At 49.4% G+C, this 12,134-nt stretch overlaps 1 non-coding gene across 1 annotated transcript; it reads left to right on the forward strand.

The window, feature by feature from the left end:
* The first annotated feature begins 8,247 nt into the window (after positions 1 to 8,247).
* Positions 8,248 to 8,406, forward strand: LOC120942180. The gene has a single exon (XR_005749950.1). It is a non-coding gene; the product is annotated as a U1 spliceosomal RNA (small nuclear RNA).
* The last annotated feature ends 3,728 nt before the right edge of the window (positions 8,407 to 12,134 follow it).

A 12,134-nucleotide genomic window follows, 5' to 3' on the forward strand; every position in this document is an offset into this window, starting at 1 on the left:
TAATGTAAAGGGGTCCAGTGATGCAGGGTGCTGTGTAATGTAAAGGGGTCCAGAGGTGCAGGGTGCTGTGTAATGTAAAGGGGTCCAGAGGTGCAGGGTGCTGTGTAATGTAAATGGGTGCAGAGGTGCAGGGTGCTGTGTAATGTAAAGTTAAATTAAAACAAATTATTTGTTACAAATATTTTTTTCCTCTTTGTGTATGTTTAGGTGACCAGGGGTGAATATGGGGGGGGGCGTCACAGGATTAGCTCGCACAGGGCGCCTGAACACCTAAGGCCGGCCCTGCACGCATGTTACTGCAATGTGTGGTATCGCACATAACATGGATTGCTGTGTTGCGGTGCCTTTCAAAATTCAGTGCACTTACATTGCAGCATGTCATATGACTGTGCCTTGCTATGCGTTACATTGCAAAGAAGTAGACGGGTCCTAAATGACTCCAAATGACTCCTAAAAAAAGGCCTGTCTGAACTGTATCTCCATGGGGTAGCTATAGTTTATCCTGCAATCACGCTGTGTCTGTTTATCTGATTTTTATTTCTGTAGCTTACTAGAAAATGCAGCTTTTCCAGTAGATCTCTATACGGTTCACGTTTTGCCCTCTAGATATACATTCTCAGCTAGATGCTAATGAAGGCCTCATCCTTCTGGATGGACCCAGTTCTGTCATTTCATGTTACCTGTTCTTACTTCTAATAACGACATCTCTGCCCAGTTCATTGGATGGTCAGCTCAAACCTGAGAAGGGTACATATGTAGCTGGCACAGGGTATGCCATTTTGATGGTATAGGATTCGACAGGATGAACAGATTGTTCATTTGGATTGACATGAAATATTTTGGCATAGATTATCCAATAGGTAAAAATGTATAGCAAGTGACATAAAAAAATAAAAAAATGAGTTCATATTATTGTCTAACATTGGCGTCGTGTCTACTCGGTATGTTATGCTCCTGCCAGAAGGGTTTTATTTTTGATGTATACAGATTTATGGATCATTGCTCCGTCTACTGCCTTTATTTTATGTCCACTGTGCATTATTACTCAACTGTACACTGCTACCTTCTTCTCTGAAACAGAAGAGATATTCACATATTAGGGCTGGGTAGCAAACTCTAAAAAATTATGGCCCGGATTCACAAAGCACTTACGCCGACGTATAACAAGTTACGCCGACGTAAGTGCAAATGTGCGCCGTCGTATCTGTGCGCCGGACCCACAAACAGAGATGCGCCTAAAACCAGGCTACACCCCGCCGACGTATCTTGCTTACGCCGGCGTAAAGTGGGCGCACGTTTAGGCTGGGAGCATGGTGCCGCTCCCATTGATTAGTCATTCAAATATGTAAATGAGGGAAATAAGCCGATTCACCAACCTGCGTGCGCCCGACGCAGGCTACGAGAGGTGCGCTTAAGTTGTATGTCCGGCGTAAAGTTAAGCCCCATAAAGGAGGTGTAACTCAGCAGCAGACATGCAAAGGTCTGCAACAGGGAACACAAGTCGGCCAAGCCGGCGTATTTTACGTTGGATGTGTGTCTGGCTGGGCGTAGGTTACGTTCATGGCGTACGCATTGCTCCGACGTATCTTAGGCAGTTGTTCCGACGTGGTTGTGAGCATGCGCAGGGGTATGCGTCCACGTCACGGCGCATGCGCAGTTCAGTAAACGTACTTGTCTGGCGCTCGGACCATCATTTGCATGGGGTCACACCTCATTTGCATGAGTCAAGCCCACTTCCACCTACGCCGGCCTGCGCCTTTAAAACCTACGCCACGCCGACGCAGCGTTGGGAGCACTGGCTTCCTGAATTCCATGCTTGCCTCTCTTCGCTGCGTCGGCGTAGCGTATATTATTTGCACTACGGCGGCGTAATTCACGCCCGTTCTCTGTGAATCTGGGCCTATGAATTTATTCCTAAAGAAAAAAATTCAGTTATGGATATTTTTACATAATTACATTGATCCAACTTGGTCCAATGTAACTATGTATATACCACAAAACATAATTACACCCGTGGGACTTTAAATGAGGTGAGCACAAAATGGTTAATAAAGAGTATACAGAGTAAACATAGTTTAGAAGTTTATTAACCACTTGGCGTCTGTGCTATAGCCGAATGACGGTTATAGCGGAGACCTACTTTGCCGGGAGGCCGTCAATAGAGGTCCTCCTGTGCTTGAGCGGCCTGCGTGCCCCCTGCAGGGTGTGCACGGCTCGCTCTGTGATCAGCGAGTTTATGAGATCCAGACCCCTCACCACGTGATCAGCCGTCAGCCAATGACAGCTGATCATGTGACGTAAACAGAGCCGGTAATCGGCAAATTACTACCAGTGCCCACCAGCACCACCTACCAGTGCCCACTGTGCTACCCATCAGTGCCACCTATCAGTGCCCACAGTGCCACCTATCAAAGTCACTAGACAGTGCCTCATCAACAGTGCTGCCCATAATTGTCACCTACCAGGGGAGTGTGAAATAGGAGTGGCATGTACACACTGAGGACACAATAAGATAAAGTAATGGAGAGCAGGGAAGTGGAACATGTACACTGAGGACACAGGAGGATGGAGGAATGGAGAGCAGGGAAGTGGCACATGTGAAGTGGGAAGCAGGGGAGTGGCATGTGTGCACTAGGTAGAGTGGGGGGCAGGGGAGTGGCATGTGTGCACTGAGGATGCAGCTGGAGTGGGGAGAAGGGAGTAGCATATGCTCACTGAGGACACAGGAGGAGTAGTGATCAGAGTGGCAAGTATACACTGAGAACACAAGAGGAGAAAGGGGTACGGAGTAGGGAAGTGGTATGTGTGCCCTGGGGACACAGAAAGAGTGGGGAGCAGGGGAGTGGCATGTAAGTACAGAGGAGAGGGGGCATTTTGATAGCAAAGAGTGCAACACAACCACGGTCCTGGGAGGAAAAGCATACAGCAAACATGATTAAGCCCTGTACACACGATCGGATATCTGAAGGAATATAATCCGATGGATTTTTTCGTTGGATATCCAATGAAGCTGACTTTCATCAGTCTTGCCTACACACCATCATTCACAAAATGAGCCTCAATCTAATGTTAAAAATTGAGTTTTTGGGTGAACCTCCACTTTAAGTGCTTCTTTATAGCAAACCAACTCAGGACTCGCTCCAGAAAGTCAGCTTTGGTTTTCGATCTGGAGCTTCATACACGTCCCTAGAAATGGTCACCAGAGCAAGAGTAATAACTAGAGTTGAGCGGACGCCTGGATGTTCGGGTTCGACGGGTTCGGCCGAACTTCGGAAAAAAAGTCTGGGTTCGGGACCCGAACTTGACCCGAACTTGACCCCGAACCCCATTGAAGTCAATGGGGACCCGAACTTTTGAGTACTAAAATGTCTCTAAAAAAGTAATGGAAAGGGCTAGAGGGCTGCAAATGTTGGTAAGAGCATGGCAAGTACTCTGCAAACAAATGTGGATAGAGAAATAACTTAAAATAACATAAAATACCTAAAAATAAAAAATAAATAATCTTGACCTAGGAGGACGAGGTCCATATGGAGTAGGAGGTTGAGGAATAGAAGAACAGTATCTAAAGTGTTTATCTCACACGTACAGATATGGAGGAAACACTGTAAACACTGGAGGAAACACTGCAAACACTGGAGGAAACACTGCAAATATATTTTTTTGCCCTAAATGGGTGTTTTTTGAATAGCAAAATAGAAGAACAGTAGCTAAAGTGTGTATCTCAGATATGGAGGAACACTGCAAACACTGGAAGAAACACTGCACAATAGAAGAAAAAAATAAGGGTGTATCTCACAGTAACATATGCAGTGCTGGTGTAATTTGATTTCTGAAGCAGAACTGACTCCTATATATTTCTCTTCCTACAAGCAAAACCAGGAACCTTTCCCTAAAGTATCTAAAGCAGAGTGACTTGCTGTGCTATTAAGATCGCTGAGTAATTTGATTTCTGAAGCAGGACAGTCTGACTCCTATCTAATTCTCTCCCTCAGAGCAGCAGCAGCGCCAGCCTTTCCCTACCCTATCTAAAGCAGAGTGACGATCTGTGCTATGTGCCTCTAGCTTATATACTGTAGAGGCTGGGTCACATGCTGCACTGGCCAATCACAGCCATGCCATTAGTAGGCATGGCTGTGATGGCTTCTAGGTCACACGAGTTAAACAAATGTTGATTGGTTGCCCTGCAGCGCGCCATTACATTGCCGAACACCGAACCCAAACCCGAACTTACAGCAAATTGTTCGGGTTCGGGTCTGGGTATCAAAAATCCAAAAGTTCGGTACGAACCCGAACTTTACAGTTCGGGTTCGCTCAACCCTAATAATAACATCTTTCGACTCCGGTATGGCTTGCCCAAATTCCCAACACCATATCTGTGAGAAGAAAAAACGTCTCCCTGCATCTCCTTCCAGGAGAAATACAGTAAGCAGTGGTTTGCCTGCCAACTCAACTTCTCACTTTAGGAGATATATAGGTAGATTCAGAAAGAGTTAGGCTGGCTTATCAGTAGATAAGCCGACCTAACTCCGAATCTACGCCGCTGTATGTTTAAGTGTATGCTCAAACAGAGATACGCTTAAACATATCTAAGATAGGCTGGCTTGCGCCGTCCTATCTTAGATTGCAATTTTTTGGATGGCCGCTAGGTGGCGCTTCCATTGCGGCCGGCGTAGATTTTGTAAATGAGCTTGTACGCCGATTCACGAACGTACGCCCGGCCGCTGCAGTCGAATTACGTAGTTTCCGTAAGGCCTTAGGCGGTCTAAAGTTATTCCACCTATGAAGTGGAATAACAATGTTAAAGTATGGCCGCCATTCCCGCCGCGAGGTTCGAATTTTTTACGTCGTTTGCGTAAGTCGTCCGCGAATCGGGAGTTATGTCGTTTACGTCCACGTCTAAATCAATAGGCTTGTACGGCGTACTTAGCCGCAATGCGCACTGGGAAATGTAGGCGCCCGGCGCATGCGCAGTAGCAAAAAACGTAAAAAAACGTGAGGTCAAGCCTCATTACCATACAACACGCCACCCTCCAACCAATTTGAATTAGGCGCCCTTACGCCCGCCGCGATTACACTACGCCGCCCTAAGTAAGGAGGTAAGTGCTTTGAGAATCATGGGCCATATCCACAAAAGAGATACTCCGGCGTAAGCCGTCGTATCTCTGGTTCTAACTTTGGAACTGATCCTCAGAAGCAGTTTTCCTAAGTTAGGCAGAAGATCCGACATCTGTAAGGGACTTACACTGCCGGATCTTAGGATGCAGTACCGCATCCGCCACTGGGGGCATTTCGAGTCGAAATGCCTCTTCTAGTATGCAAATTAGCACTTAGGGCGATCCTCAAAGCTTTTGTGCCTAGTTTTTTCGCCGTAAGTGTTAGTTTGCCTGGTGTAAAACTAGGGCTGCTTTTACAAAGTGTAAAGTTAGTCACACCTTGTAAAGGCCCATTCAAGCGACGGCATTTGGTATGCATTCCCGAGGGAGAACTCCACGGCAATTTGTAAAATCCAAACCGGCATGGGTTCCCCCCCAGGAGCATACCAGGCCCGTAGGTCTGTTATGGGTTGTAAGAAGACCCCCCCACGCCGAAAAATCGACGTAGGGGGTCCCCCTACAATCCATACCAGACCCGTATCCAAAGCACGCTACCCGGCCGGTCAGGAAGGGAGTGGGGACGAGCGAGCGCCCCCCCCCTCCTGAGCCGTGCCAGGCCGCATGCCCTCAACATGGGGGGGTTGGGTGCTCTGGGGCAGGGGGGCGCACTGCGGGCCCCCCCACCCCAGAGCACCCTGTCCCCATGTTGATGAGGACAGGACCTCTTCCCGACAACCCTTGCCATTGGTTGTCGGGGTCTGCGGGCGGGGGCTTATCGGAATCTGGGAGTCCCCTTTAATAAGGGGGCCCCCAGATACCGGCCCCCCACCCTAAGTGAATGGATATGGGGTACATCGTACCCCTATCCATTCACCTGTAGGCAAAAAGTAAAAGTTAGTAAACACACAACACAAGACTTTTTAAAATAATTTATTATTCTGCTCCGGATGCCCCCCCTGTCTTCGTTATTAGCTCAATTACCAGGGGGGGCTTCTTCTTCCACTCTCCGGGGGTCTTCTCCGCTCTCCGGGGGGGTTTCTTCTTCCGCTCTCCGGCGGGGGGGCTTCTCCGGACTCCGGGGGGCTTCTTCCATCTTCTCCCCTCTTCCGCTGTTGACTCGGCGAACCCCGGTTCTTCTGCAGATGTCCGATGCCTTCTCCTTCAGCGCTGGCTGCCTGCTATGTTTGTGTGTTAGCTCAATTAGTAACAGGCAGCCGGCGCGGTCTTCTGTGACGTCAGGGTCTTCTCTTCTGTTCTTCTCCCCTCTTCCGATGTTGCCTCGTCGCATCTTGTCGCTGTAATGATGGAAGCGTGCCTTGCATCCCATTTATATAGGCATCACCGTCCCATCATGCTCCGGTAGGTACCCACGTGGTGGGTGCACGTGGGTAGGAACCCACCACGTGGGTACCTGCCGGAGCATGATGGGACGGAGATGCCTATATAAATGGGATGCAAGGCGCGCTTCCATCATTACAGCGACAACAGGCGACGAGTCAACATCGGAAGAGGGGAGAAGAACAGAAGACCCTGACGTCACAGAAGACCGCGCCGGCTGCCTGTTACTAATTGAGCTAACACACAAACATAGCAGGCAGCCAGCGCTGAAGGAGAAGGCATCGGACATCTGCAGAAGAACCGGGGTTCGCCGAGTCAACAGCGGAAGAGGGGAGAAGATGGAAGAAGCCAGCGCTGAAGGAGAAGGCACCGGACATCTGCAGAAGAACCGGGGTTCGCCGAGTCAACAGCGGAAGAGGGGAGAAGATGGAAGAAGCCCCCCGGAGTGCGGAGAAGCCCCCCCGCCGGAGAGCGGAAGAAGAAACCCCCCCCGGAGAGCGGAGAAGACCCCCGGAGAGTGGAAGAAGAAGCCCCCCCTGGTAATTGAGCTAATAACGAAGACAGGGGGGGCATCCGGAGCAGAATAATAAATTATTTTAAAAAGCCTTGTGTTGTGTGTTTACTAACTTTTACTTTTTGCCTCCAGGTGAATGGATAGGGGTACGATGTACCCCATATCCATTCACTTAGGGTGGGGGGCCGGTATCTGGGGACCCCCTTATTAAAGGGGACTCCCAGATTCCGATAAGCCCCCGCCCGCAGACCCCGACAACCAACGGCAAGGGTTGTCGGGAAGAGGTCCTGTCCTCATCAACATGGGGACAGGGTGCTCTGGGGTGGGGGGGCCCGCAGTGCGCCCCCCTGCCCCAGAGCACCCAACCCCCCCATGTTGAGGGCATGCGGCCTGGCACGGCTCAGGAGGGGGGGGGCGCTCGCTCGCTCGTCCCCACTCCCATTCCTGACCGGCCGGGTAGCGTGCTTTGGATACGGGTCTGGTATGGATTGTAGGGGGACCCCCTACGTCGATTTTTCGGCGTGGGGGGGTCTCCTTACAACCCATACCAGACCTAAGGGCCTGGTATGCTCCTGGGGGGGAACCCATGCCGTTTTTTTCTTTGAAAATTGGCATGGAGTTCTCCCTCTCAGGAATGCATGCCGAACGACGCTGTCATTTTTTTTTATAATTATTTGTTTTCCCGGCGCGTCTTTTTTTTCACCCGTCGCAACTTTAGTGTCTCGTCGCAATCCACAAAGCCGCCCGGCGTCAATTACGTTCGCGCGCTGCACGTCGGGAAAATGACGTCACACGCATGCGCAGTACGGCCGGCGCGGGAGCGCGCCTCATTTAAATTGTAAACGCCACCCAAGGAGGAGGAACGCCTTACGACGGCGGCACTTAAGTTACACGGCTTGAAATTTTTACGTAAGTGCTTTGTGGATCAGGCACTTAGGTAAAAACTTTAAGTCAGTGTAACTTAACTGCTGAAAGTTAAGTTACGCCGCCTGGCTGAGGATTTGGCCCCATGTACTTTCCTCTCTTACTTAAGGCGGCGTAGTGTAAACATGCTAGGCTACGCCGTCTTAAGATTGCACGGCCGTACCTGAATCTACCTAATAATCACTGAAATTGCAAGTCTCATCTACATCTACAAAACCAACACTTATGTCTCATTTACATTGTCAGTGAGAAAATGTCACAGTCCTTCACCATAGGCCACTTAGGAGAGGATCGTGTTTGCTCTGGTCATACAATCTAAATGATCATTTCTTTCCCCCTGTGTCCTGAAGTGCAGAAATACTGCACATCAGTAGGCAAGTACTTACCTGGCAGGGGAGACACCATGATCATGAAGTTGGTTCTCCCACGGCGAGGCACGGCTATTGCACACTCTAGGCCGTGCTGATTGTGGTTGTCTTCCCTGCCGCTTCTCGGCCTTTTGGCTGGGACTGGGTGTGGTATCTGTCCTTATCAGTTGTCAGCGGAGCGCTGAAGCACCTCCTACATGGGGAGGGTGGATGCAATCCAATGACGTCATTGCACCTGGAAGGATGGTTTCAGCAGGGACTACGCTGTGCTGCCCGACAGAATACTGGGGGCCGGCCCATGGTTGAGTCTGAGCCATCTGGAAGGGTGCTTCTGGTGAGGATGGGTGCTGCGCTTAGTCTTGGTCTTTTTGCCGAGTTCTAGTCTGGCCTTCTGGCTGGCTGGTGTAAGTGCTATCTCTGTCAGCGATCCGGTTGGAGGAGCTGGTAATGCCCTGTGGTACGACGGGGCAGAGCCATGCAAATCCGCTGGGTTGGCTGGCAGGGGTGGAGGGCTGCACTGGCCTATGGTGCATGTGCCCCTGGAGTGGCAGTCCAGGGGTATCTGAAGATCACTGTGTGTGAGGGACACATTGATTTAAGGATACCACGGTCACTGCACCAGATACACGCTTTTTTTAGCACCTGCCTCCTGGGCCGGGCCTTTTGGCTAGGACCGGAGGAATTTTTTATTCCTGGCCGGAGGGCCTGGTCATTGTTTCACCACAATGGCCACTTCTTTCACTCTCCTCTCCACTATCCCTTTCCCCACTTTATTTTATTTAAGCCTGTGTTTGTCACTTTTTTGTCTTTTTTTGTTGTGCACGTTTTGTCTCACTGTGTGATTAGTAGGGTGCGGGTCCTCGGGCCAGCCCTGAACGTCTTGGGAGTGGGTGGACATGGCCTTCTGGCTTAGTTCGCCTGCTCTCATGGGGTCTCCCTTCGGGGGAGCCCCACCTAGTACTGGGAGGGTTCTGTTTCGGCAGTCCCTCCGAGGAAGTTGGGTCCGTGTCGGCTTCGGTTGCTCGGACCACAGTACCTCAGTCCCCGTCTGGAGCCTAACGCCCCGGGGGATCAGGGTTTGGGTCCCTCTTCACAGGAGGACCACTTGACGTTGCACCCGTCTGCACGTTTTTGTGAACACTCTTTATGTGTGTGCACATTTTTTCTGCACCGGGTGGAGTTTTTTGGGTGTGTTCACACGCCATAGGCTTTTCAAAAAAAAAAATCAGTAAGCAAGTGACATTTTAAAGATGGTTCCACCTCCCCGAAGGACAAGTTTCTAATTAAAAAGTTAGAATTGACCCAGAAAAAAAATATTATGGAAATGCAGAAACTGGAAAAGAGAAGAAGTTAAGAAAAATTGTGGTAATGAAATTTTTCAAATCCAAACGTAAGAGATAGCAAAGGTTATACTTCCTCCAATTGTCTATTTTACTTAAAGCTGCAATTTAAATTGCTTCTATTTTGCCTTACCTGGTTTCTTTTTTCCCTCCTCATTAGAATACTAATTGCATTATAAAAAAAAATGGTTTCCTTATGTAGCTGCTGGATTGTTTTGGGCGGCATGTTACCTCTATTTCCTCACCGTCAAGATGAGAGTTGAGGAAAAAGTTCAATGTCCACACTTATGCCGCGTACACACGACTGTTTTTCGGGTTTTAAAAAATGACGTTTTTAAGGGTCTAGAAAAAACAATGTTTTTTTTAACCCGATCATTAAAACGGCCTTGCCTACACACGATGGTGAAAAAAAAATGCTCTAGCAAAGCGCGGTGACGAACAACACGTACAACGGCACTATAAAGGGGAAGTTCCATGCTGATGACGCCACCCTTGGGGCTGCTTTAGCTGATTTTGTGTTAGTAAAAGATGATTCGCGCTTTTCTGTCTGTTACAGCGTGATGAATGTGCTTACTCCATTACGAATGGTAGTTTTACCAGAACGAGCGCTCCCGTCTCATAACTTGCTTCTGAGAATGCTCGAGTTTTCCACGTCGTAAAAGCCCACACACGACCATTTTTTACAACCTTAAAAACGTTGTGAAAAAATAGAGCATGTTCGAGAAAAAAAAATGCCCGTTTTTTAGAGCCCGAAAAATGCTCTGAAGCCCACACACAATCGTTTTTAACGACATTAAAAATAAATTATTTTTTTAGAACCCGAAAAAACGGTCATGTGTACTTAGGCTTCTTTTTCTTTGATTTATTTGCTGAACTTGGTAAAAGAATAAAATAAATAGTTGAAGAGGTGGAAGGATAACAGGTAATAGGTTCAGGTGTACAACTTCTGTCCAGAAACAATTCTGCTTCCAGCAACACAGCTTTCGTCGCCACTCTAGCCAGAGTGGGTATTGCGCACCCGGATAGGCCTCTCTCACTAGCCTAGCAGCTAAGATGGCGCATGGAATATGGTACAGTCTCTGCCACAGACCTTCCCACAGGTGGAGGTATATTCCGTCCAAAATCCTCTCCCGATTAACTTCTTGTGAACTTAGAACTGACAGGCGACCATCATTCAGCCTTTCAGTAGTAGTGCGTCCTTCGATGAAGTTCAAGGCCTCTCCCGAGATAACAGCCTCGTGCTCTCCAAGACAGGTTCTTCATCGAGTGGCCTCCTCCCTCCAGGATGCACAGCACAGGACCACTCTGCAAACGTAGACCCAGTCTGACTACCGGGCCTACTTAGTAGATCACAACTCCGGACCCACGTGGTCCCGGAGCCAGGAACACTTGAACACGCCCCCCCCAGGAAGGCCACACACGGGGGTGGGGTGGGATGACAGACCCAGGATTGACGACCCCGGTCCAATGGCATCTGTCCCTTAAGTACTCCTCCCCAGAATGCACAGCTGGACGATCAACTCCCACTGATTGGCTGCCGAAGGGGAACACGCTCACCTGACTGCTGCCACCCTTGGCCTGGGGTGGTAACGGCACCCCAGGCAACAATAGTGGTCACTCACAGTACAGCCATGGCTGGAACAGAGGCCCACATTTGGAAAAATCATACGGTCTGAGTCAACTAACTCTCAGACTACCCTCTAAATTTAAAGCAGCGCCAGCGCCGCTACACTTAGATACATTGTTTTAGACCCAGTGACATCACTAAGGTTCCATATACTGTAGCCGTAATATAAAATGCAGGGACCCTCCCCTGTCGAACATTGGCATTCAGAAGTATGGCTTGGGGAGATGATAAATGTTTAGCAACTTTCCAGAACTCTCTTTCCCCCAGAGCATCTCCTTGTATTTTCACCCCACTACAATCCTGATACCCCCTACACTATGGCCTCTCTACATCCCTGATACCTCTAGCACTATAACATACTTGCCAACTGTCCCGTTTTTAAAGGGACAGTCCCGTTATTTGGGACCTAGTCCCGGCTAATTTAGCCTGCCGGGACTTGTCCCGGCTAGTGGGCAGTGCTCGAGTCCTGCAAGAACGCATCCCCGTCCCTCAGGGACTGGCCTTTGTCTGCTTACACACACAGCCCCGTCCACCACACACTCTGCCAATCAGAGCTTAACTTACATCATGCTGCAGAGCCCTGTTCCCGATATCCAATGAGGGCACTGCTGACATCTCCCTCCTCAGCCACCACGTGTGCCTGGCTCTCAGTACTCTGTGGGTGTGCAGCGATTGCTTGGAGGAGCATCAAGATGCCGGGAGGAGGGGGAGGGAGACCCGAGATGACAGGGGTGGAGTGCTTAGGACTGGACACAGGTGAGCTGTGTCATTGCTGCTCATTAGTGTCTCTGTACTGTACAGCATAGAGGAGCTGTATACTGTGTCCAGACTGCAGTGTGGATATGGGATGGGCACTTCAAGTTACTGCTCTGTCATCTATTAGCTATGTAGGTATGAAGAGTTATGTACAACTTGGGGGCCCTCCACCAC

The sequence above is a fragment of the Rana temporaria genome, chromosome 5, assembly GCF_905171775.1.
Source record: "Rana temporaria chromosome 5, aRanTem1.1, whole genome shotgun sequence".
Taxonomy (NCBI): Eukaryota; Metazoa; Chordata; class Amphibia; order Anura; family Ranidae; genus Rana; species Rana temporaria.